Source organism: Crocodylus siamensis, chromosome 10 (assembly GCF_052110815.1).
Source record: "Crocodylus siamensis isolate JL-2025a chromosome 10, ASM5211081v1, whole genome shotgun sequence".
NCBI lineage: Eukaryota > Metazoa > Chordata > Crocodylia > Crocodylidae > Crocodylus > Crocodylus siamensis.
This window is the reverse complement of record NC_143404.1, coordinates 31,817,684-31,825,446: the sequence shown is the minus strand read 5'-3', so window position 1 is coordinate 31,825,446 and position 7,763 is coordinate 31,817,684.

The window sequence follows — 7,763 nt, the reverse complement described above, 5'->3', positions numbered from 1 at the left end:
CGACAATTGACAACAATTCACCGTGTTACAGTTTGTATCCACCATCCCGTTTATGAGCTGCTGACCAGCCCTAGGACTAACTAGTGGGCAGCCGCACCCATCCTGCAAGGGGTGGAAAGCAAAGGCTCGCTAGTGAACCCTGTGGGCCAACAGACCCCCTTTGTATCCAGCATACTGTAACTGAAGAAACATTGGAGACTCCATCTCTCAACTGCCTCTCTTCGCAGCTTAGACAGCATATCTACGCTTTTTATACTTATATTTACTGCAACTTCATTCCAGCCAGTCTCCCCTCTTATTCGTAAGAGAGTGAGGCCAGGTGAGTGAATAAAACAAATTTTTACTTCACCTTATATTTACTCTGTAATAACTTCTGTTACTAACATCCCATCTCAATGAGCTGTTGACCAGTTCTGGGACTTAAGGAGTCGGCAGCCGCACCCATCATTGAACTAGTTCCAGTGGTGGACAGCAAGGGCTTGCTCCGGAACCCCGTGAACCAACAGACATCCTATAAACTTACTATAGAAAACTAACAACTTACTCTAAGTCGTCTACTTCTGCCAGCTCGGCGAACCTCGAAGGAGGTCATAAAGCTACCTCCAATCCCGCCCCACAAGCCGCGCGCTCACCCGCTCCGAAAGCCCGCAGCTCCCCAAGCGATGCCGGAATTGCTAGCCCGGCATTCCGCCACATGTTGAAGATGTTGAACAGCGCAGGCCCAAGGACGGAGCCCTGCGGAACCCCACTGCCCACATCCCTCCAGGCTGAAAATGACCCATCCACCACCACTCTCTGGGTGCGGCCCTCCAGCCAGTTGGCAACCCAATTGACTGTGTGGATGTCGACACCACAGTCCCCCAGTTTCTTAATGAGAACAGGGTAAGAGAGTGTCGAAGGCATTCCGAAAGTCCAGGAAGACTGTCCACTGCTACCCCTGCATCTAATGTTTTGGTGATCTGATCATAGAAGGCCACCAGGTTGGTCTGGCAGGACCTGCCACTGATGAACCCATGTTGGTTGCCCCTAAGCATGAAATCCCCTGCTGGCCCCCCCCCATGGATGTGTGCCAGCATAATTTTCTCAAACAGCTTGCCTAGGATCGAAGTAAGACTAACTGGCCTATAGTTTCCCGGGTCCTCCTTCTTCACTTTTTTTGAAGATGGGAACCATGTTAGCCCTCTTCCAGCCCTCTGGCACCACACCAGAGCACCATGAGTGTTCGTAAAGCTGTTCCAGGGGTCCCGCAATGACCTCAGCCAATTCCTTTAGTACTTTAGGGTGGAGATTGTCTGGACCGGCTGACTTGAACATGTCCAGTCCCTCCAGAAGCTCCCTAACTAGTTCCTCACTAACCCTTGGCCCAGGTGTGCCACCCCTGGGGCCTGAGGGGGGCCCAGCAGGGGGGTGGCTGTTCCAGTCCCTGCTTAGGAAGATGGAGGCAAAGAAATCGTTAAATATGTTGGCTTTATTGTCTGGTGTGATGACCAAATTTCCTAGCGTGTCCTGCACTTGGCCTAGAGGGTTTCAAGCCATCCATTTTTTGGAGCTGATGTCAGCCTCCAAGGAGATGTACTGCTTTTTCACATAGAGAGCAACGCCTCCACCTTTTTTCCCCACCCAGTCCCTTCTATGCAGGGTGTAGCCCTCTATAGCTACACTCCAGTCATGTGAGGAGTCCCACCAAGTCTCCACAATCCCTACTAGATCATAATGCACACTGGAGATTAGGAGGGCTCGCTTGTTCCCCACGTTCCTGGTATTAACCTACTGAGGCCCTCATCTTCCCATCCTGCTGTTGGAGAACTATTCCCTCAGCTCCCACAAGAGTGTCTCTCCCAATGTCCCTATCTACTGGGCTTACTTATATATTGGTACCTGGACATGTTTGAATTTGTGTATCCCCATCCTCCAGCAATCTTAGTTTAAAGCCCTGCCCAAAAGATTGGCCATCCTGACTGTGATCAGGGACCTACCTTTTCTCATGAGGCGGATGCCATTCCTTCCCAGGGAATACCTCTAAAGTTCTGAATTTTTCCCTAGTCTTCAGTTACCTCAACCAATGGTGCTTAACATTTTGGCCCCATGAGCCAAATGAGTGGCACAGGAACAGTTCAGACAGGATCCCTTGTGCTGGATCCCACTTGGTGCCTAAATACAGTCCCACATTGCCTGATCTACAGGGATCTGGGTTTTCTGGTTTCCATGAGAAAATGAAGAAAACCACGGATTTCCCATTTTTATCAGAGAAAACATGGATTTTCCCTTTTAGCAGAGAAACCCACAGATTTCCCCCTTTTGCAAAGAGCTCTGCAGGCTAACAGAGTTCCAGCCTGCAAGAGCTGATTGCAAAAGGGGCAGGAAATCCCCAGCCCTGCCCGGAGGGGGAGAGGGAAGGGCAGAGTCTGAGACATTTAGTCAGTCCCAAGGCTTACCTCTGGCTCACTTTCCTTCTGGAACCTGTAAGGTTAAGTGGGGCTTACAGGGGGCTTGGGGTTTGTGGAGCAGGACTGGGGGAGGAAAGCTGGCTGGGGGCTAGCTACAGGGGAAGCTGGCTGCAGGGAGCTGAGGGATCGGGGAGGTGTTGGTGAACAACACAGAGTTCCCAGCAAGCAATACATGGACCGCCAGTGGAACTACTGGCCCAACAGGGCTCAGCGCCTCCATTTGTGGTTTTCCTTAAGGGCCCATAGTGCCACTTTCAGTCCACATGCAGCCAGCCAGGTGCTCCAGTAGGGAACGGGAAGGTGTTGGTGAGAGACGAGCACAAGCAGTGCTATGGGCCCTTAAGGATAGCTGTACATGGAGGCATCGAGCCCAGTCAGGCCAATAGCGCTGCAGGCGGTCCACGTGTAGCCAGCTGGGCACTCTGTGTCTTTCACTCTCAGGGATCGGGGGGACCTATTCCCCCAGATGGAACAGGCTCAATCTCCCACCTTGCTTCTCTCCCATGGGGCCTCTGCAGCCATGCAGGCATGACCCAGCATGGCTGGGAACAATAGGGCTGCACGGAGATCTCCTTGTCCCCCTGATGCCCTTGCGATGTGTCTCCTGCACCTGCCACCACTTTGAGGGATGCAGCACCATGGTGCTTCTCTCAGTGCAGCCCCAGGCACAGGATGTGCATCACTGGGACAGCACAGGGTGAGCAGCTGCTAGGAGGTCCCCACACAGCTCCTCTGTCCCCAGGTGTGCCAAGTCATGGAGGAGGGAAGCAGGGAACAGCAGCAAGCAGCTGTGGACCCACTGTTCCCTGCCACCCTGCATTCCTCCCCCACGACCTGGCATAGCTGGAGACAGAGGAGCTGCGCAGGGACCTCCTAGCAACTGCTCGCCCTGTGCTTCCCCAGTGATGTGCCTTCTGCATGTGGGGCTGCACTGAGGGAAGCGGCACATGGCTGTGCTCCTTATAGTGGCAGTAGGTGCAGGAGGTGAGTTGCCAGGGCAGCAGAGGGGTGAGGAGATCCCCACGCGGCCCCGCCGTTCCCAGCTCTGCTGGGTTGTGCCAGGGCGGCTGCAGAGGCCCTGCAGGAGGAAAGCAGGGTCGAGTTCAAGCCCACAGCCTGCCCCCCACACAGATCTGGGAGGCGCAGGTCCCCCTTCCCCCCCTGAGAGTGCACATGACCCCCAAGAGCTGGTCACACCTCTGCCCAAGCCTACAGCAAGCAGCAGTGTAGGAGTTAGCTTGTGCTCCTTCTGCTGCAGATGCCTTCTTTTGGGGCAGGGAGCTGTGGACCTGAGTCCCTGGCCCCATAGCCCTGGAAGCCAGGGACTCCCTCTGACAGCCAGGGACTCCCTCTGGCAGAGATGAGGGGCAGGAGCTACGGGTGGGGGGGCAAAGGGCACAAGCAGAGAGGGCTGTGGGGCTGTTGTGGGAGGAGTGAGGGGCACCAGCAGAGCTGGGGATGGCTGTGGGGGGCCTTTAATTTTAATAATGGATTTGGGGGTTATCAGAGAATTTGCAATTTTTATCAGGGAAAACCAGGATCCCTGCTGATCTAGTATGCAGGGCCATACTATCTGGTCTGCTGGGCTCCCCACATATTCAGAAATTTGGCACCAGGGGAGTGGCAATTAATGCTGACGCTGTTCTCATCACCAAATTTTTGGGCCTGTAGAGAGCCCAGCAGGCCATATAGTAAAATATACAGATGACAGAAAATGGTTTAGGTCAGGGTGCTCAACCCCAAGTTCATGGGCCAGATCTGGCCCACAGAGGCATGTCATCTATACTGTCTACCTATCTTTTCAGATAATTTTTTAATATATTAAATGCAGTCCTTTTTAGATATTTTTGCCATACTGAGAAGTGATCATTTGGTCCTATTTTTTTCTTCTTGTAGCTAGTTTCCAACACATGACAATCCTCTTCCTCCTTGCTCATCACTTAGTTTTCTTAAGAGGTTCTTTGCAAGGAAATGTATCAAGCAAGCAATTTATATCAACTGGTTTTCATACTTTAGCCAACATATTTTTAAATGCCTGAATAATTCTAATAGATTAGAGAGAATGAGTTTCATTTATTCCAGAAGCCATGCTGATTTGTTTCTGTTATGTTTGTCTAGGTGTTATATACTTTATAAATACAAAAGCAAGGATCACCTCCTCAGAATTTCAGAAACAAGAAACCTGCTTTTATTATCATAAGATTAGTCTACACCAGAAATATACCTTTTGGTCACAGATGACAGAAATTAAACTATAGTTGTCCTTGATGTATTTTCCAAGGTTAGGTGTTTTCATACAGAAAAGGGGAAAAAACCCACAACAAACCCTACATTTTTGGCTCCACTGATATGGTTTACTTTATTATACGTTTTTATTTGACTCCTATCATATTTGTATCATGCAACCCTAAGAGCTAGATTTTTAAAAAAGGTTCTTAAGCACTTAAGTCTTATTGGAAAGAATGAGAACTGGGCACCTAAATGCCTTTAAAATTCTAACTCCAAGTCCTTAATAAGAGAGCTGCTACACTATGCTCTGCTGCTGTAGATAGCTTAACAAGTCAACTAGAAAATGAGGGTTTGCTGTACTGGGGAAGCCAAAGAGGCGAGTCTCGGAGCCCTTTCTGAAACTGACCAGATTCATGATTAATTACATTTCTTCTACTGGACCCTCACCAAAGCACATTGGCATGACCAGGACTCTTTCCACTAATGTCAGTGGGCTTTGAATGAGGACCCAAGTCACTTCCAGAGGCAGCGACCCGTTCTCAAGAAAGTTTTGCTATCAGCAACTGATGCTTAATCAGTTTTAAGAGACTCACAAAAGTGCCCACTTATGTGAAATGAGGCCTATTGTAATAGTTGCCCAATCCAGACACTGAATTAGGGAAGTGAGCAACACTTGTTCCACTTTACCTACTCCTCCTTTGTCGATGAACGTAGAAATGTTTCATTCTAAAGGATAATGCTTTTATATATTTTTTAATTTTTTGAACTGTAGCACAAAGGGCAATTGCCAGCTATTTTTCTGCAAATTCAATGTCTTATTACTAGGTTCTTTCTTTACATATTAGATCTGTGTGCAGCACTAAATATAAGTAACAAGGAAGGAGTATCTATGGCACAAGCCACCCAATACCTTCAGAATTGTGACCAGATTCAGAAAAACATTTAAAACACATGCTTATCATCAAGAAGATGTTTAAGTCCATCCTGATTTGGCAAAATACTAAAGCATGTAATTAACTTTAAGTATGTGTTTCAATTCTATTGACAGTCTCTCCTGTCTTTGATGAGATGTATATATAGGAAAAGGCATATAAAGGAATAGCTACCAAGTTAGAGGGTAAATTATACAAAACATTAAAGGAGTTAACTGTGTCTAACAGTAAGAGTTTAAGCACGACATCTGTAAAATCTGAGTTGAAGTTTTCACAACACTTTTAAATGGTCAACCAGATCCTCAGTAAATCCGTATAGCTCCACTGAGCCCAACATGGAGAGATAGGAAAATATGAAAAATTTAGTATTTTATTGGTGCGTATACTAATAACCGTGTTTATTAATATACCTAAACATGGATATATTATTTTACTAACAACTCAAATGTACAGTCAGGGAACATAAAAATTATATATGAGACTGTATTCTACCCTGAGTTACAGTAGCATAAATCTGAAGCATCCTCTCTGAGCTTATTGTAGGTATTTTGGATTGATGCTAACCTATCCTGACTTTCGTATTTGGACACCTAATTCGAACACGTTGGGATACCTCCCCAGCCAGTGAACCCAGTAGAGCCTCCTTCACTTCAAAGTAATAACTATGCCACTTTACACCAACTGCAGCTGTGGCCCCAAATATAATGAGCGCTTGCAATGCCCATTGTTTACAGGAGTTTCAGGTACAGGGCCTGGCCTTTTGACATTGCTTTTAAATCTATTAATATTGTTTGCATAGTTATTGGGCCTTGAATAAATAATCATTAACTTTCTGAAGGCATATTTTTAATTTTCAGCTATGTAGACAGCCCTCCACAACCCACACCCCTTAGTAAAATCAGTCATCCCCATGACAAACATTTATGTTATCCAGTGATGGCTATATAAAATAAAAACATAATTCTTCCAAAGCTAATTATAAAAGCACCAAATTCAAACCCTGGGTACTTACCAGTCTCTAGCCCTACCTGAGATAAATATACCCAGTTACCCCTGTTCTTATGGAGACATTATGCAGTGGAGCATTTACTGCAGCTGACATGACCCTGATGGACAGGCACACAAGCTGGAGAGCAGGTGGTTGTTCACAGAGCCTCTTCCACCTGCTGCCAAGTGCCAAACATACACTGAACTTGTCAGGCTGTGCTATTGTCACCAAACACAGATGTCAGCTGGGTAGCCAATGCCCATCAATACTGCATCACAGTCTTATTTACTACACTGACTTTGTTGGGAATTGCTACTAGACCCTACTGCAGCATTGCAGCTCTCTGCCTTCCTGGAACGTCCTGACACAAAGGGGCAACTCTGTATAGTCTCACTCATCTCTTATGGCATTGGTACCATGAGGCTGGCTTCACACCCATTTTTATTTTTCCTTCTCACCTGCTTCTGCTTCTCAGTTGACTGGTTCTTTCCAATTTTAACAGGATTTTTTAAATAGCTATCACTCTAGCAATTTTTTAATTGGTGAACTGGTCTCTAATTTGCTGCATGATACAGTATTTTAATCTCTGAGATCATCAGAAATAACTACACAGTGTCACAGCACTTTTTATCCTAACTACATCCAAAACAAGCTACACATGGATTTTACTTCACCCATCATCAAAATGCAACTACTGTTGGGGCAAAACACAAATCCTTATTAACATACAACAACACTATGCACCGTTTTAGGACAGGACATGAACACACAACCTATCCCTGAAACTACAGGGGAATGCAAGCTAATTTCCTCTTTCTTTCTTGTTTCACAATCCTCATGCTCAAAGGCAATTTATAGCACACCTCCAAAAGATGGGCCTGGGAACAGAAATTCATAACCCTACTGGACAGTAAAAAAAACTGGACTAAATACAGACAGTGGATTTATGGCTTGCTACAACCTATCAAATACTGCTACTAATCACCCTGGATTTAACAGGTAGTATTACCCTCTCCCTCTGTGAATGGTCTCACTTTGACACTAACTAGATTGCCTATTCAATTCCACTACTTTTGTCTTATAATAGCTCTTCTTCACTTCTCGTTTACAGCCCTTCTCCATCCCTCCAGGCAGACTATTTGCACTTACATTTACTATTTACATGGA